General features: G+C 42.8%; 1 pseudogene; it reads right to left on the reverse strand.

Annotated features, from left to right (window-relative positions):
• Positions 1-7539: 7539 nt before the first annotated feature.
• Positions 7540-23090, reverse strand: LOC138385823 (3-hydroxy-3-methylglutaryl-coenzyme A reductase pseudogene; annotated as a pseudogene).
• Between the last annotated feature and the right edge of the window lie 2552 nt (positions 23091-25642).

The following is a 25642-nucleotide window of genomic DNA, read 5'->3' on the forward strand; positions in this document are numbered from 1 at the left end:
AACACTTAAGAGGCTCCAGTTTTTCACTAATTATAAACAGTGCTGCCAGGAACGTCATTGCATGGCATGCAAGTACTTCTGCAAGCTAGATTCCCATAGTGGATTTCTGGGTCAAAGGGATGGACATTCTTTATTGTGAGAGAAACTGCCAAACTGCTCTCTGAAATGATGGTGTCCATTTACATGTCTACCAGGAGGGTAGGGGACTGACCATTTCCCTACACCCTCACCAACAATTGATATTCTCGGATTTTTTTGTTTTTTATCCATCTGATAAGGGAAACCTATTTTAAAAACTGCATTTCCAATACACATAACCTAAACATCTGTACCCTTGTAATATGCTGAGATAAAAAAAATTAAAAAATTAAAATAAATAAAAATAAAAACTGCATTGCCTTAATCACTAATGAAGGTATCTTTCCACTTATTTACCAGTCATTTGTATTTTCTTTTCTTTTAAGATGTTTGTCCTTTCCTTGTTAATTTATTGGTGATCTTTAAATCTAATGCGTGTAATCAGTCTTTTCTCTGTTAGACATGTTGTAAATGTTTTCTTCCAGTCTGTGATTTGTCTCTTAACTTTGTTCATGAAGCCTTTTGCCAAGTAGAAAATGTTAATTTTCATGTAGTCAAATTTGTTTATCTTTCCCTTTAAATCTTCCAAGTTTCACGGCTTCTTAGACAGGCTGTCACTACTTGAAGGTTATTGAAATAATCTCCTATGTTTTATTCTAGTACTTATACAGTATTTATTTTAAAGTCACTCTAAATCCATATAAAATTTATCTTTGAGAATGGTGTGAGTCAGAGATCTAACGTAAGTTTCATGTCTCCCCAAATGGATAGTCAGTCGTTCCAGCATCATTATTCAATAGTCTGTTCTTTCTCTACTGCTCTGAAAATATGCTCTCATCATATACTAAGTTCTCATATGTACAGGGGTCCATTTGCAAACTTCTGTTTTTTTTTTTTTTTTTTTGAGACAGAGTCTCACTCTGTTGCCCGGGCTAGAGTGAGTGCCGTGGCTTCAGCCTAGCTCACAGCAACCTCAAACTCCTGGGCTCAAGCGATCCTCCTGCCTCAGCCTCCCGAGTAGCTGGGACTACAGGCATGTGCCACCATGCCCGGCTAATTTTTTGTATATATATATTTTAGTTGTCCATATAATTTCTTTCTATTTTTAGTAGAGACGGGGTCTCACTCTTGCTCAGGCTGGTCTCGAACTCCTGACCTCGAGCGATCCACCCGCCTCGGCCTCCCAGAGTGCTAGGATTACAGGCGTGAGCCACCGCGTCCGGCCGCAAACTTCTGTTTTGATATATTTTTTCAGTTCCTGCATGAATAGAACACTATCTTAATTAAAGTTACTTTATTCTTTTGCTATCTGGTAGGGTGAATTCCCACCATTTTATTCTACTTTCGTTTTGTTTTTCTTTGCTATTTTTGTGCATTTGTCTTTAATATGACAATGCCAGTCCATGAAGCATGCCACCCCTCTCCCAGTGTCCTCAAAATCCCATTGGAGCTCTGATTGGGATTGTGTTGGATTTATAGATTAATTAGTGGGAAGCTGACATTTGAATATTGAGTGCTCCTCTAATTCAGCGACTTGGTTTATCGATCCACCTATTTATTCTTTGATAATCTCTAGTAACATTTTAAAGTTCTCTTCAACAAATAAGCTCATTTAAAAGATATTTCATAATTTTTACTGCTATTGAGAATGAGTTCTTTACTTCATTAGATTTTTTTCTAGATAGATTTTTAAATGCATATCTTAGAGTTTTTAAGTAGAAAATGATACATCCCAATAATGATGATTTTACATTTTTATTTTACAAATGCGTGGGGGGTGTGTGTGTATGGACACCTCTCATTTATTTCTGTTGTCTTCTTATTTTGGTTGGAATCTCTCTGGAGGAAAGTTGACTAATAGCAATAATAGCAACCATCTGCATCTTCGTCACCATTGATTGTTATGAGGTTTAAAGAAATCATTTCAGATAAATATCTTTGGCTGAAAACTGCTCTGGGGACCTGGTGGAAGAGGAGAGGGCACTGTAGAATAAGTTCAGAAGCTGCCTACAGGGTCACCTGGAGTAGGGACTGTCCGTGAGGGGTGGCGGTGGGGAGAGGAGCAGCAGGAAAGGCTTGGCGGTGCAACCCAGACTGAAGCTTGGCACGGGGACTCCAGGTGTGGGGTAGGAGGGCCAGCAACGATGGCGAATGAGGTGGGACCAAGCCATCCCATAGGGTTTGGACACCAGACTCAGGGGGTTTGCTTGCCAGGGGATTTGTCAGTGGGATTTAATCAGGGGAGACAGGATGTAGGAAGACAATCAAATTTTCTGCACACACAGAAATTTGCTATGTCTCCAGCATTATCATCGGCAAAGGAATGGTGATTTCCTGCCCTGTGCTCCTGGGGATGGCTGCATTCCTTTCTGCATTCTCTGCAGCCTAGTGGGGAGGACTGATAATCCAATTCCACACAAAATGAGGAAGGATAAGGTGCTGGGCCACAAGCAGAGGGAGGGGACATGAGGGAGGCCCTCAGAGGAGGGGACTTGGGAGCCGTGGCTTGATGGATGTGGCACTAACCGATAGTGCATCTCATAAGAGCTTCCCAGGTGTGGGCCAAGCCTGTCATGCACATTGGTTTACTTAATCCTCCAAACAAACTTAGGAGGCAGGAATTTTATTATTCCCATATTACAAATGAGGAAACTGAGGCCTTGAAAGGTGAATTAACTCACCCAAGATCCTGCGGCCGGGAAGACAACCCAGGCTCCCGCCCCTGCTCTCCTTGCACACTCCGTTCTCGGTCTGATAAAGCGGACAGTCGCCTTTCAGCTGCCACAGCCTGCCAGAGTGACTGCCTGCTGCACCCTGGAGTCATTTGATCCCTGGGTCCCCATGGGGTGTCCAGAGGCCACATCCACAGCTCAGCTCTGTGTCTGGGCAAGTCAGACCTTTCTTTGCATTTCAGTTTCTTCAACTGTCCATGGAGGTAAATGAAGACCTCTATGCCTTACCTCGGAGCCTCATGTAAAAAACTCTTACTACAGTCATCAATTATTAATAAAAAAAATTATAGAAACTCTAGTATTTGGGGCCACTTTCTCATGCCAATCTCTTAGCTAAGTGGTTTACCATTGTTAATTCTTTCTAGTCCTCTCAACCAGCCTAATAAAGTGGATACTGTTGTCACCTCATTTTACAGTGGAGGAACTGAAGCACAGAGAGGTTAGTTGACTCACCCAAGGTCACACAGCTAGAAAGCAGTGGAACAGAGACTTCTCCCCCCTCTCCAGCTGATTGTTCTTTTTGCTGATGTCCTTGAGGATCTAATTTTGATGTTGGCTGTCTCCCCTGGTGCTTTGTTTTGTACAGTGGATACTCTGGCATGTGAGCTGGTACCCTGGGTGGAGGCGCCTTTCTCTTTGTTCCTTTGTGGTCTCAGGAATCACTAGATGGGGTGAGTCTTCCTGATTGCCTGGAGCCCTTGGCGCATGCAGCGGGGTAAACTCGAGCCTCAAATCTGTGCAAACGCAGGAATGTCGCTACCGATTTCCAGGAGATCTTGGATTCCCCCCAACCCGGCAGCCCCCCAGCTCCTGCTCTGGCTGCAACAGACCTGCTTGCTTGTTGTCTAGCTTTGCTGGGAGGTGAGGGTGCAGATTTTTCTCATCTGCCCTTTCCTTGGGGGTCTATCCATCAAGTTCTATCTCTTTTCCAATGTCTTGCCTCAGCAGGGCTCAAGGCCTGGTGTCCTGTCCCCTCATGCCCTTAATCTGAAAGCTCCCTCCTTTGCAGAGCCCAACGGCACAAGGACGGCCACATTCCATTCCTCCTTGCCCTGCTGTCAGCTCTGTCTTCAACATGTGGCCTAGAGAGTTTCCCTTGTCCTCCCGTGGCCCAGCCCAGCATTGGCAGACCTTACACAGCATATCTTCATTTCACATGATAAAAGCATTGTTGGGTTCTACAGCTGGACCAGAAATCGTGCCTGTGTGCGTGCTGTCCGTGGATCCCCCATCCCTGCTCTGTGCCAGGCACTCTGACAGGCACGTGGTACTCAGAGATATTAAAACTCACCTAGCCCAAACCAAACTTCCGATCTGTCCCCCTCAAACTCACTCCTGCCTTCATCCCCCTCCCCTGGTTCAGTAAACAATGGCTCCATCCTTCCAGTTGTGTTGGTCAAAATGTTGGCCTTGGCCTTGACTATTCTCCTTCTTTCACACCCCACATGCAATATGTCAGTTCTACATACAACATCTATCCAGCATCTGTCCCTTATGCCAGCCTGCACCCCAAATCCCACAGTTAAAGCCACCATCCTCTCTTCCCTGCAGTGGTACAGCCACTCCCTACCCCGGCGCCTATCCACCAGCATCCTTTCCCTGCAGTAGCGCAGAGGTCTCCGTACTTGGCCCCTGCAGTCTTTTCAAATGTGGGTTCACTCTTGTACCCCACTGCTCATAACCTCACAATGGCTCCCTTCTTTCTCAGAGTAGAAGCCCAAGTGGCCAACAGGGCCATGTGTGACCTGAGTCCCCGTGCCCCTTCTCCTTCCCATTCACTCACTGTCCCACCCATACGGGTCTCCTCACTGTTTTTCACACACACTGGCTGTGTCCCTGCCTCAGGGCCTTTGCACTTGCCATTCCCTCTGCCTGGATGCTCTCCTCGTAGACATTCACTCCTCACCTCCTCAAGTCTGTACTCCATCATCATAGAGTAATAAATGCTACGATGAAAAGATAAAGCAAGATGAGAGGGCAGAGATGGCAGGAGGTGGGTGGTCAGGAGAGGCCTCTCTGAGAAGGTGAGTTGTGAACAAGCAGTGAGGAAGAGGCCATCTGGGGAATTGTGACTGAGTCGAAGGGAATAGCTAGTTCAAGAGCCCAGAGGCAAAGAGGCCAGTCTGGCTCTCAGGGAGGAGACGAGGTCACAGACAGGTGTGTTGGGGAGTGGAGAGTTTGAGTTTGGCTGTGTCCTGAACACTGATGATGGACATTGAACCCGGGCTGATCTGCCTTTGGAAAAGCCCCACCTCCCTGCACCCCCTCGATGGGGATGGGCTCCTGGGCCTGATCCCTCCCGGCTGCTTCACAAATGGGAGGCTGTCAGCATTTTAATTACAGCTCCCAGCTCTCAATGGTTTACAACTGAACCATAACACAGGCCCTGGGCAACATGTGGCCCCTCTGAGTGGTTTGCTTGCTCACCATTTCTATATTTAGTGCTATTAATGCCTGTTGGCCAAGTTTTCAGAGAGAAAAAGAAGGAGGAATTGCAGGGAGGTGGTTAAGGTTTCTGTTTTGGTTTTGGTTTTAAACACACAGACCTATTTTTCAGTTGTTTTCTGAGATTATTTCCCAGCCCTTAAAGACTAAAGGGCAGCTGTTGGTGTATTCTGTGATAGTGCTCACTTCTAAGCAAGAGAGCCTAATCCCTTGCAAAGCTGCCCTCTTCTCTTTAAAGTGTGTGGGTGCTTCCTGGTGAGAGAGTTGGGTTTAAAGGACACCCCGGGCTGAGTGTGTGGCTAAGGGACAAAGGCATCAATTACTTCATATTTCACATGATACGGGCTGGGCTTCAGGCCAGGTGTTCCCACCCCCTCTGCCTGAAGATGGGATCCCCTCTGGGACCTCCAGCCAAGGGCTCTGCAGGGCTTCTCAAACTTCAGTGTGTCCGTGAACCACGTGGGGAGTGTGTGGAAATGCAGCTTCGGATTCCGTGTGTGGGGCTGGGGCGGGACCTGAGATTCTGCATTTCCAATCAGTTCCCAGGTGATGCGGATGCTGCCGGTCCAGGAACCACACTCTGAGCAGCAAGGATTTCAACCAGCGCTGTCCAACTGAAATATTATATAATACAAGCCACACGTGTAATATAACATTTCCTAGTTGCCACATCCAAAAGGTAAAAAGAGGTGACATTAAATTTAATAAGATATTTTATTTAATCTAATTTATCCCCAATACTATCATTTCAATATGTAATCAATATAAAATACTGAGATAGTTTACATTTTTTTTCTGTAATAAATCTTTGAAATCTGGCGTTTGTTTCACACTTACAGCACATTGCAGTTTAAACTAGTGTCATTTCATGCACTCATGTGGCTGGTGGCTCCTGGTTTGGAGGGTGCACATCTAAATATGGCTTGAATTACCTCTGGTGATGGGAAGCTCACTACCTTCTGGGAAGTCTACTTCATACCTGCATGATCTGAGTTGGGAGTTGACCGTAGGACTAGCTGGGGAGACCCAGCTTCACTCTCTGGGTCCCGACGCCAATTGGCATTCTCTGTGAGTCCAGAACCTCACATCTCCTGTCCTCAGGTAGGACCCAGCAGCCCTGAGATGGCTTCTGTGGTTGTTCTTTTAAAAAAATTTTTTTTTTTTTTAAAATTTCAGCATATTACAGGGGTAAAAAATGTTTAGGTTACATGTATTGCCTTTCCCCACCCGAGTCAGAGCTTCAAGCCATGTCCATCCCCCAGACGGTGCACACTGCACTCATTAGGTGAGATCTTAATCTTTGCTTTTCTTTTTGAAGAATGTGGCTCGGAGATTCTGAGTGATATCCTCAGGGAGACCCAGCCAGGAGGTGGCAGAGCTGGGACTAGAAGTCAGAACTCTGAAACTTCTTCTCCCTCTGCTGTAAGAGGCTGTGGTTCCTCCAGTGTGACATGGTTTCAGGGGACCTTCCAGGTCCACTCATGCTCCTGCACACACATTTCTATTTGTGGGGTAAATTACATTTATAGATTTGCATATGTTGAACCATCCTTGCATCTCTGGGATGAAGCCCACTTAGTCATGGTTATTTTTTTAGTAAGCACCTGAATTTGGTTTGCTAGGATTTTATTGAACATTTTTGCATCTGTATTCATAACAGATATTGCTCTGTAGTTTTCTTTTTTTGTTGAGTCCTTTTCTGGCTTTAGTACCAGGATGATATTGGCATTGTAAAACATGCTGGGCAGGATTCCTACATTCTCCATGTTGTGGAATAACTTCTGCAGGAGAGGCACCAGGGAGTTTTTATAAGTCTGCTAGAATTCAGGTGTGAAACCATATGGTCAAGGACTTTTTTTTCTAGGAAGGTTTTGTTATTGCTGCTTCAATTTGAGATTGTGCTTTCAATACCTTTGGGTATATACCCAGAGGTGGGATTGCTGGATCACACAGTAATTCTCTTTACTTTTCTGAGAAACAACCGTACTATTTTGAACAGCAGTGACACCATTGTACATTCCTTCCACCAATGCACAGGAGTTCCAATTTCTCCACATCTTCGCCAACACTTTTTTTTTTTTTTTCCCCCCAGACAGAGTCACATTCTTTTGCCCGGGCTAGAGGATTGCCCTGGCCTCAGCCTACCTCACAGCAAGTTCAAACTCCTGGGTTCCAGTGATCCTCCTGCCTCAGCCTCCCAAGTAGCTGGGACTACAAGCACTTGCCACCATGCTCAGCTATTTTTTTTTTTTCCGCATTGAGCTTTTTAATTCATGGAATTTATGTTAGTCCTTTAGAACCCAATGCCCATGTTTCAGTTCAGAACTGTCAAGCTATTCAAACCGTCTTCTTGGTGGAAGTTCCTTGGAGGTCTTGTAAATTTATCTTTGACCTGTTGTGAATCACGTGACTTTTGACTAGATGTCCTGCTGCCAGTGCTGCCATCAGTGACCACTCTCCAGCCATTACTGTGCCACACACAACTCGGGCAAGCTGCCGGGCATTTTCCCCAGGATTGTCTTTGCATGTTCCTTGAACACCCAGCATCTGCAAACAGGCTTGCTGAGGTAGCAGGTTGGTCCCACCACCCACAGTTCCTATTTCTATAGATGGCATGGCGCAACTGATACACAAATCTTCATTTGTGGGACCGTTCAGTTTGAACTACCAACATTCTGTGCTGCATCCTGTCCACAGGCAATGTAGATAGCAGCGACAATGTTGGCCGCATGCGCGTTGTAGCCTCCGATGCTCCCGGCCATGGCAGAGCCCACCAGATTCTTATTAATGTTTACCTCAATCATAGCTTCTGTGGTAGTCTTTAATATTTCTCTGACAACCTTGGCTGGAATGACAGCTTCACAAACAACAGACTTTCCTCTTCCTTCGATCCAGTTTATAGCAGCAGGTTTCTTGTCAGTACAGTAGTTACCATTAACGGCTAGAATCTGCATTTCGGGGAAATACTCATGAAGTTTTGAAAGTGCTTTCTCTGTACCCTTTGAAATCATGTTCACCCCCATTGCTTCCCTGGACCTGGACTGGAAACAGATATAAAGGTTGCGCCCAGCTATACTCATATGAAGTTTCTGTAGATGTGCAAATCTACTGGTGCTGCCGAATGCCTCCTTTATCACCGTGAACCCTTCAGGGGTTTCAAGCCAGGCCTTCACTTCTGCAGAGTCACAAGCCCGAGGAAAACGCACTACTGGGCCACGAGTCATACCATCGGCAAGGACTCGGCTGCTGGCACCTCCACCAAAACCGATTGCTCTGCAGCCTCTGTTAGTGCTGGCCACAAGACAACCTTCTGTTGTTGCCATTGGAACTTGAAATTCATTTCCATCCAAGCACAGACGTCCTGCCACTCCAACAGGGATGGGCATATATCCGATAACATTCTCACAACAAGCTCGCATCACCAGAGAGTAATTATAATCCCTGTAAGGTAGGTGCTGGAGAGAAGAAAGTTCTGAAAGCTTTTTGGAAAGTAACTGTCAGCGAATAGATACACCTTGTTCATGGGTTTCCATCAGGGTTTCCAATTTGTAAGCTGGGATCTGCTTAGCATTGATTAACTGGATGATCTCAGCATCGCTAAGAAATTTTGCACCTTTCTCTGGATTCCCAAGTATCTGTATACATTCATCATTAGGCCAAGCCTCCTTGGGAAGTTCAATTTCAGGTTCCTGTGTTGCCAGTTCTGATGAAGTATTGAGTAAGGCAGAGTCACCAACCACAAATGTAGCTCTGTTTGAGGTGTCAGTTTCAGCCACTAAGGTTTTTATAACCTCAACTTTTTTTTCTTGGTTTACCCCTGTCTCTTCCTCCACTGAATGGAATTTCTGGTTCTTTCTGACCAGTACAGGTTCGAGTCTACAACAATTGTCTGGGACTTTCTTTTGGGTCACTACAGGAGATGTGATAGGGTTTTTTAATGAGAGTGTAGATTCTGTCTCTGCTTGTTTGAAAAAAATGTACTTGACAGCCAGAAGGAGAGCTAAACTTAGGGTAATAACCTGTTCAACGTCCATGCTGATCATTTTAGAGAGAATTGCCATAGGGAAACACTTGGTTCAATTCTCTTGGACACATTTTCATCCAGTCCTAAAGAAACTTTAGAATTTTCTGCCGTACTGTTTTGAGGAGAAGGATCAGCTATCCAGCGACTGTGACTATGAACAAGAACCAAGCTTTTGGATGATTTTACAGTGGTCTTTATTGTGCTGATCCATATGTAACACTGTTCTGAATACTTCCTGGAGGGCAGGTCTTGTCTTGATGAATTCCCTCAGACTTTGCTTGTCTTAGAAAGTCTTTATTTCTCCTCATATAAGAAACTTTGTTTCGCAGGATACAAGATTCTAGGCTGGACAGTATTCTGTTTGAGAAGAGTGAGAATGGAGCCCCAGTCTTTTCTGGCCTGTAAGGTGTCAGTTGAGAAGTCTGCAGTTAGTCTGATGGGTTTTCCTTTGTAGACAACCTGCTACTTTCATCTTACAGCTCGTAGGAGGGCCTCTTTCATGGCTATTTTGGTCAATCTATCATGACCGTGTGTCGTGGTGTCTTCCTGTTTGGAATGAATCTCCGAGGAGTCCTTTGAGCTTCTTGTATCTGGATATCTCGATTTCTAGCAAAGCAAGGAAAATTTGCTCTATTATATCCTCAAAAAGTTTATCCAACGCTTGTGTATTTTTTTCTTCACCCTCAAGGATGCCTATAATTCTCATGTGAGGCCTCTTCACATCATCCCACATTTCTCATAGGCTTTGCTCTTTTCTGTTATTTCTCTGTTCCATCTCTGCAACTGATGACTTGTTTAATTGAAAGGTGTTATCTTCAATCCCTGAGATTCTTTCTTCTGTTTGATCTACCCTATTCTTGAGGCTTCCCATTGTCTTTTGTAATTCTTGAATACATTTTTTATTTCCAGAACTTGTTTGATTTTTCTTTAATATTTCAATTTCTTTAGTGAATTTTTCTTCCAAGCCCTAGTTGGTTTTTTTTCTGTGGTTTCTTTTGTGTTGGGTATACATTTTCTCTTGCATATCATTGAGTTTTCTTACAATCCATATTTGAAATTCTTCTGTCATTATAGTGTTCTGAACTTGGTTGATATCTATTGCTAGAGAGCTGGTGTACCCCTTTGGGGGTGTCCTTTCAGTTTGATTCTTCATACTTCCAGAGTTCTTTTGCTAATTCCTTCGCATCTGGAGCAGCTATTGCTTCTTATCTTTGGATTTTTGTTTAGATAATGAAATGCCCAGTTTAGTCTCTGAGCCAGTAGGTGGTGTTTGTGCGTGAGATTCAGTCACACCCTGTGTGGTGAGTCAGCAAATGCAGTAAAAGGCCATGCAAATCAACTTCCCTGTCAGTAGGTGGTGCTTGCTGGGAGGAGGAAGCCGCAAGTTTTTGGGGTCCCCTAACCAGTTCTTATTCCTCTGGAGAGGCACTCTAGTGCCTCAGGTGGTGGGTGGAGTCCTGGGACTTCCAGGTGTGTCCTTATTCTCCAGCTCAGCAGGGGGAGATAAGGGAGTGAGGCTGGGTGGGGCTGAGTTGGAAGAGTCTGTGGTCAAGCTCCACAAATGCTGTTAGCAGGGGTCAAAGGTCTGTTCTCTGCTTCTGGGCAAAGCTGCCAGGAGGGGCTGAAATGGCCCCACTAAGCCACAAGGTCTGTGTGTGGGGATGGGGCTATCTGAGACCTGCAGTCTGGAGCAGGCCTTGGCCCTTTCCAGCCTCCCCTATTCCTGGGTTTCTGCCAGGTCTCTGCTGGCAGGCAGGAGCTCAAGCCAGCGGAGCTCCCTGACTATGATATGAGGTGGGAGGTTCCCTCCCCAGGATCGTGGCCTGAGCTGGGAGCATGGCCCTTTTGTGGCATAAGGGTTGCCTCTTGAGCAGGATGCAGCTTGGACTCACTCTGATCTGCCCCTGAAGGCACATGTACCTCAGGAGACTACTGCTTCACAAGTACTCCTTCAGTGCCCCTGGGCAATTCAATTGGGACTTGGTTGTACGGGATCTGGCCTGCAGACCTGTCTTCCAGGCCCTGGAGATCAATCACGGACCCTGCCAAGGAGAAGAATGCTGGTCTCAAGTGACCCATGGGGTACCCAAGCTGGATCAATGTCTCTCTCTCTCAGGGTTTATCCCATTCTACTGGAGTCACCAGGCAGGCAGCACCAGGAAGGGCCAGTGTAGGGAGCTCACAGTCCGAGTACCCCTCAGTCTGCTGCAGGGCCCCAAAAGGAAAGGTCCCATTCTCTGTGGATGCCGCTGGGTGGTGGCTAATTCATCTCTTTTGGCAGCCACAGGTAGGAGAGGAAAAGGGGAGAATGAATTAATATGGCGTCTGGTGATCGGCTCGGGTCTGTGGAGTGGGATGTGTCCTGAGGGAACTGGGACCCCCCCCCCCCCCCGCCCTCCCCTCCCCCCGGCTGTCCCCAAGAGGCTCACTGGCAGAAGCCGTTTCTGGGCTGGTGTCAGCAGGTTTTTCCAGCAGCTCAGGACCCCAGCAGCAGTTCAAGATGCAAGGGAGGGGAAATTTAATGACTCCACCTACCCTTGCCGTTGGTCTCCAAGCCTCTCGGGGTTACCCCTGCCGATGCCTTTTTCCTTCCAGTTCTGCTCGGCAACATCTTCCCGTGGAGTCTCCTGTAGCTTCAGGGACTCTTCCTTCTGACCCTCATCCGATCTATGATTATCTGGCTGTTTGTGTTTTTCACTTTCATCTAAAATATTTCCTTCTTGCAGAGACACTCCGGCTGCAGGTGTTTCTCGTCCAACATCCTGTCTCTTTCCCCGCCCCCGCCTTTGAGGTTTTTGATGACAAATCTGATGATGATTGTGTGGGGAAATTATGATGACAGTTATCCTCCTGGCAGCTCTATAGATGTTAATAATGGAGCTTATTGTGTATCACATGCCGCAGAACACATTTTGATAGTGTCATGATGTCAGCTATGTTTCAGCATCACTCTGACACCAATCAGAATTTAAAGTAAAAGAAATGGAATATTTCAAGTATAGACATTATGAGGTCTTTAGGAGCCTAAAGATATTACAGATTTTCAAACTGCAAGGAAGACCTTGCTAAAATAACAGAAAAATATCCAATCCCCTAATTTTGTTATGACAGCTAAAGATCAATCCTGTGAGCTCTCTCTCCTGGCAGGCAACCTGCTGGGACTCTGTTTTCACAAACTTCAGAAAAGAGCCAAAAGAAAGGAAATGTACATCTTTCTGTCCATATTCACCAGCTCCCAGCCTTTAGAATTTGTTTCTATAGCCTGAGGTGTTGTTGAGAACCTCCCTGACCAGAGGGCAGGGGGTAACCTCCAGGCCTTCATTTCCTGCCCAAAACCATATCTCAGGGCAAAACTCACATGCCCTATAATAAACCTGACTACATTTCAGAGATTACCAAGTCTCCAGGAACAGAAGAAACAAGAAAGACAGACAACTTGATGTCTTTCCACTGCCTGCTAATTACTCCCCAACAATTACTATTTTTCTTTTTGTCCCCATAAAAGCAGAAAGCCGCTTGGCCTTGCTGCTGGCATCTCCCTTCTCTTTCTTCGGGATGCCACTTCATCTCCCTGCTCTCTCTCCCCTTCTCTCTTTCATTCTCTCTGTCTATTAAATTAATAGCTCTTAAAATTGCTATATATATGTATTAAGGAAAACAATTTCATATTTCTAAGTTATACATGGTATTAAATTTATAGGTACAGTTGCATGAAGTATCATTCACTTTTATTAACTTCAGTGTTTTAGAGGGTTTTCATACCGGTCTATGAATGCTCTGAATGCTGCAGGGAAAAAGAAGCACAATCAGTATTTTATTTTTTTTAGATTTCTCAATTGAGTTAGCCTGTCCTGTCCACACACATAATAGCATTAGCATTTCATCTTATGCTTTGTTGAAATACTTTTAATCCAAACTCTCAGTAGAAGTTAAAGCATATGCGTAAGTGGTTAAGTCTTGTCTAGTCTCATTCATCTGCCTCAACATGCTTTATTTCATTATATTTGCATACAAAATGTTTTGATTTCAGTTTTGTAAAGAGGATACGATTTAGCATACTCGTGTTTGTTCAGCTGTCCATCTTGCACCGTTAATGCAATGCCTTTCTCTCCCATTTCATGTATTTGTATCAGTGTCCCCAAATCTGCTGCATTTTAACTCCATAAAAAGAAAATGTGATTTCGTATTAATATTTTTGCTGATGAACTCAATATTTCTGCACCAATCAGCATACTTATATGCATGTAGTTGTCTGTACAATTGTTCAACATCAAATTACTTGTTTACTTTATGTCAAAATGTCTATAAAATTGCCGGCATTGTTCTCCATTTCAGTCTGGTAGAATAAGCGAGATAGAAAATAAATGTGTAAATGAAAAAAAAAAAAGCTATTAATTTAATAGCTTCAGGAAGAGTTGGAAGAAGAGGCAGGCAGAGAAGGCAAGGTTAGAGAATTTTTGCTTCTGAAGCCTTTATTTTAGGGTAGTTTCTTAGCCCCATGAACATGATATTACTTTACATTAGACTGAAAACAAAACAAAACAAAACAAAAAAAAACACAAAACACCAAACTTCAGCACCAATCCTTAACACCTCATATGTCACAGAAAGCTGTAACATCCTTTTTTTTTTTTTCATGAGGATCAAGATTAAGCTCTTGGCCGGGCGCGGTGGCTCACGCCTGTAATCCTAGCACTCTGGGAGGCCGAGGTGGGCAGATCGTTTGAGCTCAGGAGTTCGAGACCAGCCTGAGCAAGAGTGAGACCCCATCTCTACTAAAAATAGAAAGAAATTATATGGACAGCTAAAAATATATATAGAAAAAATTAGCCGGGCATGGTGGCACATGCCTGTAGTCCCAGCTACTCGGGAGGCTGAGACAGGAGGATCACTTGAGCTCAGAAGTTTGAGGTTGCTGTGAGCTAGGCTGACGCCACGGCACTCACTCTAGCCTGGGCAACAGAGTGAGACTCTGTCTCAAAAAAAAAAAAAAAAAAAAAAGATTAAGCTCTTTAAACACAATCTAAATAGTATCAAAAGATTTTTTCTGAATTTGGGTATAAACTTAAGTACATGTATTTCTAAAGGAAACCCTGTTTTGAGATTCTCTTTGGATTTTAACAATCATTCACTTTTTACCTTAAAATAAATTACTATATAACAAGTAACAGTTTAGGAATTTTTTAGGCAAAAACTTTGTTATAGCAACATACTGTACACATAACTGGCTAGCCTGTAAAGAGTAAGACAAAAATGGACAAGATCAAGGGAAAACTAAAGCTTCCAATTTAAGATCTTCTAACTACAACTTCTAGGACAACTTTGAATCCCTAACAGTACTGTTGATGTGACATGACAGTGAGTTAGAAACCTGTTTTGTGTACCTTTCTACAGACATTGTATCAGTGGAAAGAAATACTATCTGCAGTTAGGACTAAAAGACCAAATCCAAACATTTTCATAAGCCTTTGACCATAAGTTTGTTTTTGTGCTCTACTTGGTGTTTTATTTACTGTAATTTACTGACAGTTAGGCATGTTTACATTGTTAATCACATATGTATTTTTTGTTGGTAACTCAGATTTAGTGGTTATGATTGGACCAAATATTAAATTTACCTTATCAAGAATCATACAAACACAGATCATTTTGTCTTTGGCTGAGTTTATAGTATTATAACCTTAATTTCAAATGCTGACATCTCAAGAACATAAAAAATATCCAGTAAAACCCAGGCAAAAACAAATGTATGCTGAAAAATTGAAAACATTTTTACTTTTACTTTACTTATACCTTTTTATTTTTAAAAATAATCCAGCTTACTTAGCAAAGATTACTAAATTCATGTGAACCATTTGGGTTTGTTCAATTAATTTATGAGTGCTCCCTTATATTTAAGCCAGTCCAGAACCATGTAAGCACGAACATGTAATTCACGGACATACACAAAACATACCTAAACATATACACTCACACACAAAAAGCTCTAATAGATTTTACCCTAGAACTCTAGCCATGAGATGGTAACACAACTTACCAGTCTGTAAAAGACAGTTGGATCCAAATTTCTTCCCATAAAACTGGAACTTGTTCACATGGCAAATTTTAGTTGCCCTGATTAGTAACCTAGTTAGGCCTGGGAATCAAAGTTTTTGGAAAAGTAGTTTCCATGGCAGTTTAATTTTTTAAAAAACCTCTTTTACCCTTTTTGTTCTTCAGTTCAAAATTAGTTTTGAATGTTTGCATTTGAACTACAACTGGCAGCAGGATCTCCAGGTAGACTTCCAATTGTAAATACCATAAACGATGAGTTATCTTAACATGAACAGAAAAAGTTAGCAGGTTTTAGAGTAGCCAGAAAAGAGAAATAGCTTGAGAGACATTTTGATTTTATAGTGATAGGTAGATCATTTGAGTTCTGAATTTTCCTTGATGTGTTTTGCCCGTCCATAAACACTTGTGCACAGGGTTGGCTATAACCAGCTGGAGCCCTAGAAAACCTGGCATGCCTTTGAACCTTTTCATTTACAAAAATACTTGCAAGAAGAGGTGCCACAAACCAACTGGGGTGCCTGAAGGGGGTCATTCTGCATGTCTTTCCTCATTTTTAAAGGATTTTTTTGCATTTTTCTTTAAAAGAAGCAACCAAACTATAGTCTAGGGTTAGGTGTCATGGATCAGAGTGTGCTGATTGTGGGTGGGGTAATCAGTGTTTCACCACTGAGTTGGTCCCACCCTCTTACATGTCTCAGTTTCTCTCTTCTGGAGTCTAGTACCTAAGGGAGGGCTCAAAATGTGGAATGATGAGTTCTTATATGTGTTTCCTGGATGAGTCTTCTTTTAATTAATTGATTTGGGGTTCCCTATAGGGCCACTCATGCCTCGGGGAATCACTCCAGGCAACTCCCACTCAGGATCCAGGTGACCCAGGGCTGCCTTTTGGCTGGGAGGAGTAAAATGTCTTCGGAGGTGAGAAATTCAGTCTCTCATTTATCTACACACAAGACAGTTCAGTTTCTTCTTTCACAAATGCACAGAAAAGCCAATTGAGATTAAATTTTGGCAGGAAAGACAATGCAGAAGACCCTTTAGAATGCACCTCCAAGTCTTAAATTGGGATCCCAAACAAGAATTCCTAGGAAAAGAACCAGCTCAGAGTAAACGAAGACCATCAACTAAAAACAAGAGGTCCGGAGCTCAGGAGGACTTACCAGTTCCACCAATGAAGCAGCTCAGAGCTGCAGGGCCCAGGAGGGCCATGCCAGTACCTGGCACCGAGTACAGGCTACTCCTGTGGACATCCTGAGTCTTCTCTGAGCCCCACGTCTGGGCACCAGTCTTGTCAATGGAAAAAAAGCCAAAGTCTGTAGAATAATTTTAGAGATTTATTCTGAGCCATTTGAGGACCATGACCCAGAGCCACGCCCAAGAAGCCTTAAGCAAGGGGACTCACTGTGGTTGGGTTACAGTTTGGTTTTATACAGTTCAGGGAGACAGGGGTTACAGGTAAAGTCATAAATCAATACATAGAAGGCATACATTGGTTTGGCCCCAAAAGGTGGGCCATCTAGAGCGGTGACGGGGCATGGCTAATAGGTTATAGATGGGTTTAAAGATTCTTTGACGTGTAATTGATTAAAGACATGCAGCTTTGTCTAAAGGCTTGGAATGTTTTAAGATAAGGAAGTTTGTTAATCAGAGACAAGTTACTGGATATATATCTGTTGTGTAAATTGAAGACCTACAGGTGTGTCTTGCTTACACTTAGGCCTGTTAATGGGTTACAAAGGGTGTCTCCAGGAAGGCAGGGGGGCATGATGAGGCACATATGACCTCCTTCTCATGACAGGCAATGTAGTTATAGGACACCCCCTTGGCCAAGAGGGCGTCCATTGAGTCAGCCGGTGGAGGGGGTGGGGGGAGCCTTAAGATTTTATTTTAGTTCACAGCAGTTTTGCAGCGATCACTGAATTTTTGTCCTCAAAAGATACAGGATCTGTGTGCCTGTGGGACCAAGTGCACTTTCGTGGATGCAACTGTCTCCAGTGTCAGGACATACAGAGTGATTGCTAAGGGAAGCAAGAAAAACTTCAAATTAAACCCTTGCTTCCTAACAAAGCCAATGTGAAAAAGAAAACAGAAGCCACCTAGAAAATGAGATGTGTCCAAAACAAAATTATGTGGAGGCGGAGGAAGAAAACACTACGAAGTTGTCTCACACACATTTCATCTGACTTTTATCACCATTTGTAATCAATTTCCAAGGCTTCATAATACCTTTTAACTTTAGTTATTCAACCTACTAAACAAGTCATGGCTGTGTTGCCCCATTAGAAGGAAGAGTGGAGACTCTTTTGATGTTGATAAGAGAAAGAAAAAGGAGTCACCTCAGGAGAGGAAAGTGTTCTGAGGAAACACCTGGAGCCTAATGGTAAGAAGTAGTGGTGATACTTTGTCACTTGCCTTAACCCTTTGAAAGGTTCATCAAACCAGAACATAGAAATTCATGTAATTAATGAATATGACTTTTCTCTTTAAAAAACCAGAAATTTTTCTTTACACAAAAAGAACAGAAATCAGTGATGTTTTATTATTCACCCATTTAGGTCTGCCTCTTGGCCATCATTCTCCAGTGGCTTCTGCTTTCTGCAAGATGAAAAACGAAGTCATTATAGTTTCCTACCTGACATTATTTTTAAGTGCAGCACTACAGGACACGTTTCAAGTAACAACATTCTGGTTTGCAGATGAGGTATCTAGATTATTTTAACAACCTCTTTCTCCCTAAGGTTCATCTCCTACATTTTTGAGTAGATTCTTCTTCCCTATTTTTTTTCACTCATGATGTAAAGAGCTGTCTATGCAACCTCTGGGCCAAAAAGACTCCCCTGGAGAGATCTGATCTGAAATGCATGAAAATGCTTTTTAAAAGCTATTTTGCTTTCATTTCTGTAAATAATAAAAAGAGGGTCACCACATGCCATTATTACATAAATTAGTATTTTGGGAAATTAATGTTTTTCAAATGATCAAGATTTCCTTTCCATTTCACAACTCAAGGTACAAAAATTAATGTTGGTATATTGCTTTTCACTTTACAAAGCACTTGTAACCTATATTGGCAGCCAAAAGCAAGTCTAAAGGTAAAAACGAATACAGAAGCTTTCTATTAATAATTTCAAATACAAAAATTTGCACACTTTTACTTGGTCAATTTCCTGTCTCTTGCCAAAAACAATCACCTATCAATCAGTTGACGTAAAGCAGAAGAAAAAAAAAGTTGGCAGAAATCATCAGTGCTCCTTCAAGTGTTGGAAACTGTGTTTAAAATATTATAATTAACTTAAAATATACATTAACTACAATTTCACAGTCATCACAGACCTGACATGAATATATTCCCAATAATCATGAGAATTTGTTTTATTGCTTTACTTCACAGATTTTTCTGATAGCACAGTTGTTTTTCCATTTTGAATCAAAGTTTAACATTATCTATCAAATATTAATGATTAGCTTTCCCCTTTTTTCATTCCTACTCCAATCCATCAACACAACAAAAACACATGAACACCCCCTCCCCCATATATACCTTCTAGGGGAACATGTGTTTATACTTTTCAGGATAAAGAAAACTTAGTCCATATTGTTCTGTTATGAGAATCTTCCCAAGGCTACAGCAACGCAAAGTAACCTGAGCCAGGATAACTTGCTTTGCCTTTTACTTCTGTTATCTGGGTTAGCAGCCAGTGGGTACTTGGTACAGGGACACTACAATGATATGTGTTAAGTGTCTACATGCCAAATGAAACTTTCCTCTTTCTCTCTTCCATCTGCCTAGTAAAAAAATAGATTGATATAGATGATAGTTGATAGACAGGTAGAAAATAGGTACAATAAGCCACAAGATTTCTCACCAAATAACATCTTCCTAATCAGGCATTACTATGTGTCAGGTCCCATGAATTAACACAAAGTCTATAAGGTTGTAATGTTAGCTCACATTTTTTGAGCATTAAAAAGAGCCCAGGCACTGGGCTAAGTCACTCATGTGTGACTTTGATCCTCACAGCAGCCTTATAAAATGGGTATAGCTATTTCTCTTGTTTTGAAGGTGAACAAGTAAGTTTTATGTAGGTTACATATGTAACTCACTCAAGTCACACACCAGAATGAAGACCACAATGCCTATGTCAGAGGATTAAAGGAGCTAATATATATATGTAAATTGGCTGACAAAAGCAATGGCATTTAGTAGGTTAGTCCAAAGTTAAGTTCTTCTCTCTCCCCTTATTTTAAAATGCTACCCTGAGAAAGAATACCTACCACTTTTGCAAGTTTCTGTAGTGATTTTCCAATCATTATCTTACTGCAGTAGGGCAGCTTTTACTTCTCCTGTTTCAGAAACAGGAGATGAAGCAACCTGCTCATGTTCACAGGTAGTACAACCGAGACCCAATCTAATTTCAAGGCAGCAAAGGGTCTGTTCTTCAGGAAGGTATTCCCACACAGAATAAAATTGCCATGGGAAAATTTAAAATACAAAATATAAGCTCCTGGGGTGAAAATCAAGTTATTAGTTAGAAGTAAATTATTGCCAATTTTCCTATAAACACATGGATAAGAGCAGAGGTTGAGAACCAGGAGAATATTTCAATTCTGACTTCAGGGACAAATTTGGATGGCTACTAATTGTTTGCTATTATAACTATTCTCACTATATTGTACATGTATTGTGATAAATGTTATTAATGATGGATACAGCCAGAACTCTCCTACTCCAAATCAATCATGCATCTGTAGAAAAAATGAGCAAAAAAAATATTTCAATGTCATGGCTCCTGTTTTATTTTGATTTTTTTAAAGACTTAGACCTGCAGAACCTAAGAATCTATAGTGCTCAATATTCAAAGTCTAGAATGTCACATTTTATTGGTTTCAGTTGCTCTTTAAAAAAAATATAAACAGAATAAATCAATCTGCATTGGCATCATTATCAACAGGCCTAATCTATCAGACTAAGGAAATTAGCTTTGAGGAAATTCTCATTTTACCTTTTTGATAATCCCCTTCTTTAGGTTTCCTGATTTTAAGTACAACACTTTTAATCTTAAAAAATGTTATATTTTGCTATCACCATAAATTTTTCAACAGGAAACATAAGTAAATCCCATGATCCATTGTAGTTCTTTCTTATTTTACCCAAGGAAGCCCTATTGTCAACTTCTATGTCATTATTTTGCACATGCTTATCTTCTCATATACAAATACTAAATTAACCCAAAGGCAAAGCAACAGAAAAAGATATCATTTTCAAAATTTAGCATTCTCCTCCTCCTCCAAATCTTCTTTTTGCCTCTTTTGTGATCAGAAAAATCAATAGCAATAATACAAGGTTTCACAGGGATCCCCTCCTCGACAAAAGAGAATGCTCACATTACCTAGCACTAAATCAAATAGAATATGCCCTTAACAATTGTTCAGTATATTAAAGCAATATAAAATAAATGAACAGACTAAACTACAGTCAGTTCTCCACTCATCTTTTCCTCCTGGTTGGCACAACAAGGATTCATAACTAGAAACTTCAGAATCTAGAACAGTGCAATTTAGTTTCCACCTTGTGTCTTCTGCTCTGCAAACTTCAGAAAGTCAACTAACAAGACAGGTTTGAATGATCCTTCTACATCCATCTATTCTCAAGAAAGAACTGAAAGGCAATAGAATACCAATCCGGAACGTTCTATCTCCTTAACAAAATGATCTATTGAGACCGTGGGGTAAAAATGAGGCAGGAACACAGGTCAGCCAACCTAATAAGGCCAGAAGAGCTCAGAAGGACGAAAGCTTCCAGAGAATTGGAACTGTGGGCCCTACAAATAAAGTTACTTCACAAAATAATTCAAATGTATTTGAATCTCCCATATTTGGATCATAATATGTGATGACATAACAACAACAAAAAAAAAATTTAAAAAGGCATTGCTGAAGGGGTGAGAGCCAGGGCTGGATTTTAGGGACAGCAGCACTGGGTGACCGCTCACTGGGCTGTTAAGCATAAAGAAAATCCACACTGGGGAAGAAAGGGATCCGGTGGAGGTGAAGGGCCCCTCTTGTCTCCAAGGCTCCAGGCCCTGCTGCAGCTCACTCTACTGTGGCTCGGATGCCTCTGAAGGCCGCGGGCTGCTTCTTGCCGGCTCCCACCTGGACCTGTGAGTCCACCACTGGCTGACCTCCCACTTTGTGTTGACAGGATCTGGGGAGCTCTGGGTCTTCTTGCTCTCCACTGTAAAGGCAAGGACACATTTGAAGGGGACTCTCAGGTATTTTGAAATGTGCAGGACATTCTCGTTGACGCTTGCCACCCTGCTGTGCGGCAGATGTCCAGGCTTCTTCCTCCTGTCTGTCTGAAACTCTGTGCCCCGTGACCAACTGCCCATGCCCTCCCTCTGCCATCCCCCAGCCTCTCATCACCATCTAGCTACTGTACTTCTATGAGGTCAGCTTTGCAGATTCAATACGTAAGTAAACTTCACATTGTACCCCATACATGCAACTATGACTTCTTTATTCAAACTAATATCAATAAAACCATAACAAATAAAATAGATTCAGGAAGGGTGGCTGGACTGCCCCACTTACTTGCTCTTGCTGCTTCAGCTGTCCACATTCCCTGGCACCACCTTGTTTACCTGTCTGCAGCAGATCTTTTGGGCTGGCAGATACAGCACATTCTCAACATAAAGCTGGGAAATCTAGTGAGCCCTTTCTGGCCCTGGCACTCCTAAGAGGGAGAGTTTGAGGTCTTCCCTTCTGGCTGCCCAGCCTGGAGACTAGTGGCTTTCTTGGATGTTTCCTGGGGAGAGGTGTCTCCTCCTTGCTCTTCCCCATGGCTGCTGGTGCTGTGGGTGGAGGGGAGGCCATGGGGCCATGCTGGGGGGCTTTTCTGGGTTCAGGACTCATCTGCAGTCTGGATAGAAGACTGGCAGTCACTGTGGCTTTCCCGGTCACCTCTGGCATCTCCTACTCCTTGATCCAAATGCCCCTCATAATTTCAGGAAGCGTGGGCCTCTCCCAGGTCAGGAACTTCTTCAACAATGTTTTCAATTCTTTAGAAAAGAAAACAGGTGTCTCATACCTTCCATGGGTGATGTTACTTTTAAGTTCTTCCCAGTTGTCGCCATAGAATGAAATACTCCAGGCTGTCATGGTGTAGAGGACAATACCCAGGTTCCACATGTGCAACTCCCATCCCGTGTATTCCTCACCCAGGAACATTCCTGGGGCACAAAACAAGGAGTTCCACAGAAGGTGTCCAGCTTCTTCCCCTCACTGAATGTCACGGCAAAGCCAGAGTCAGCTACTTTGATGTTCTCCTTCTCATCAAGAAGAATGTTGGTGGCTTCAGGTCCCAGTGAACGATGTGGTTCTTATGGCAGTACTGCACGGCAGCCAGGATCTGTGGGAATTTGGCCCAGGCCTCCTCTTCCTTCAGGTGGCAGTGTCTCGCTATATGCCATAAAAGATCCCTGTCACTGGCATACTCTGTGACTAAGCAGAGGGTGTCTTCATTCCCCACGACATCCAGAAGCTTAAGGATGCTCGGATGAGTCAGGGCCCTTGTGGCTTTGACCTCCACTTCCCAGACTGGGGACGGTCCGTTTGGACACGATTTTTATGGCCACCTGGGTCTCAGCAGGAACATGCTGGGCCAGCATCACCTTGCCAAAGGTGCCCGAGCCAATTCTCTTGAGGAGCTTATAATTGTTAAGCTCCTCAGTGGATGAACTGGAGGCCACGACCTGCTCCATGGTCACCTCTAACTAACTAATGAACACTACCAACTACACTAACTAGGCTAACAGTACTAGCAGTACTAACTATACTAACTACTCTGACAATACTAACTATATGAACTACACTAACAATACTAATAAATAATCTAAATGGGCTAACAATACTCATTATACTAGCACTACAAAGAAACAATACTAAGTAAACTCTCCTAACACTAATAAAAAACAATATTAACCATGGCATGCTAACGCTACTAACAAACAATACTAACTATAGCATGGCAGCAAGACTAACAAACAGTACTAACTATCCTACGCTAACACAACTAACACACAATGCTAACTATACTGACTACACTAACAATGCTAACTAACAAGGAAAAAGCAGTCTCGCTACAGTCAAACTCCACAGGTCACCAAAAAGCAGCTTCCTGGGCAATAAGGCCCAGCCAGGGGCTCACACAGGTGTTGCTAGTTGGATAACAACGGCTCTTTATGAGGTCAAAGCAAGAAATGGGCCAATCACGGCTGGGTATAACCCACAGTGGTTTTTTTTTCCTTTTTTGGTTGCAAGAACATTTTCCTTTTAAAGAAAACAAGTGTTTTTTGTTGACTTGGTTATAGAGATTGATATTTAGTTTATTAGAAATTGAAACCTATAAAAGGCTTCAGGGACCTTTCCATTTATAGTTTGAAAATCTGTAATAACTTTAGGCTTTTAAAGACCTTATAATGTCTATACTTGAAATATTCAATTTCTTTTTCTTTAAATTCTGATTGGTGTCAGGGTGATGTTACAACATAGCTGACATTATGATTTTCCTTTAATTGTCACTGCTGGGGCAGAAGGAAATGTGTCAGGGCCAGCTCTGCATCTCTGGACCCAGCCAGCCTGACCCAGAATGAGGGAGAATAAATGGCAGATGCCACAACCCAACCCTGGGCTGTAGGTCGAGCAGGGCTGACTCGGGATGGCTCCGACCCCAGGTGCAGCGAGAGGTTCCATGAAGGCACGGACTGTAACTGTTTTGGTTCCGAGGGATAACACTGCACCCCATCCTGGGGCAGATTTAGGGATGAAGTAGGGCCCAGGACCACCAACTGAGGGCCTCCCAGAGTGCTAGGATTACAGGCATGAGCCGCCACACCCAGTGTCAAAATTTGGGTGTGAAACCATGTGGTCTGGGATTTTCTTTTTTATTGCTGCTTCAGTTTCAATATTTGATATTGCTCTGTTCGGGAATTCTATTTCTTTCTTTTTGAGCCTAGGGAGGCTGTGTGTTTCTACCAGGTTCTCCATTTCCTCCACATTTTCACATTTATGCACATAGAGGTTTTCATAGTACTCATAGATGATATTTTGTATCCATGGTATCATTTGTAATTTCTCCTTTTTCATTCCTGATTGAGCTTAGTAGAGTCCTTTCTTTTCTGCTTCTCATTAATCTAGCAAGAGGCTAGACATGTAAGAGGGAAACATGTAAAAAAAAAATGCTCCAGATCTCTAATCATTAGGGAAATGCAAATTAAAACCACAATGAGATGTCACCTAACTCCAGTAAGATTGCCTTTATCAAAAAATCCCAAAGCAACAAATGCTGGCGAGGATGTGGAGAGATAGGAACACTCTTATACTGCTGGTGGGACTGCAAATTAGTGCAACCTCCGTGGAAAAGAATTTGGAGATACCACAAAGAGCTACAAGTAGAACTACCATTTGATCCAGCAATAGCACTATTAGGCATCTACCCAAAGGAACAAAAGTCATTCTATAATAAAGACATCTGTACTTGAATGCTTGTGGCAGCACAATTCAGCACAGCAAGGATGTGGAAACAACCCAGTGCCTGTCAATCCATGAGTAGATTAATAAAATTTGGCATATATATATATATATATAATACACACACACACACACACAATGGAATACTACTCAATTATAAAAAAACGATAGTGATCTAGCACCTCTTATATTTTCCTGGACAGAGCTTGAGCCCATCCTCGGAAGCGAGGTATCACAAGAATGGAAGAATAAACACCACATGTACTCGCCATCAAACTGGCACTGACTGATCAACACCAAGGTGCTCACACAGTAGTAATATTCTTCGGGGGTGGGGGTGTTGGGGGTGGGTAAACTCACAACTAATGGACGCGGTGAGCGTTGTAGGTGGGGAAGGGCACGTCTCAAATCATGGCTGGGATGTGGCAAAGTCATAACATGTAACCAAAATGTTTGTACCCCCATAATTTCCTGAAATAAAAAAAAAAAAAAAAAAAAAAAAGAAGAAGAAGCGGCCCGGGGCTCCAGGGTCCGCGCAGAGAGGGCTGCAGAAAAGGTTGCTCCCACGCCAGGCGGCTGAGCTGCTGCGGCCCAGACCGCCGCTCTCACACCCGCACCGCCACCCGGCGGCCCACTCTGGAAACGGCGGGCGAGCCCCTTGGAAACGAAAAAATTGACGGAATCCAGATAAAGTCTGGGGCTGAGTTAATAATAATGTACCAATGTCAGCCTAGTTTTGACAAATATAACATAGCAACGTAGGATGGTAACGATGGGAGAAGCT

The sequence above is a fragment of the Eulemur rufifrons genome, chromosome 7 (genome assembly GCF_041146395.1).
Source record: "Eulemur rufifrons isolate Redbay chromosome 7, OSU_ERuf_1, whole genome shotgun sequence".
NCBI lineage: Eukaryota > Metazoa > Chordata > Mammalia > Primates > Lemuridae > Eulemur > Eulemur rufifrons.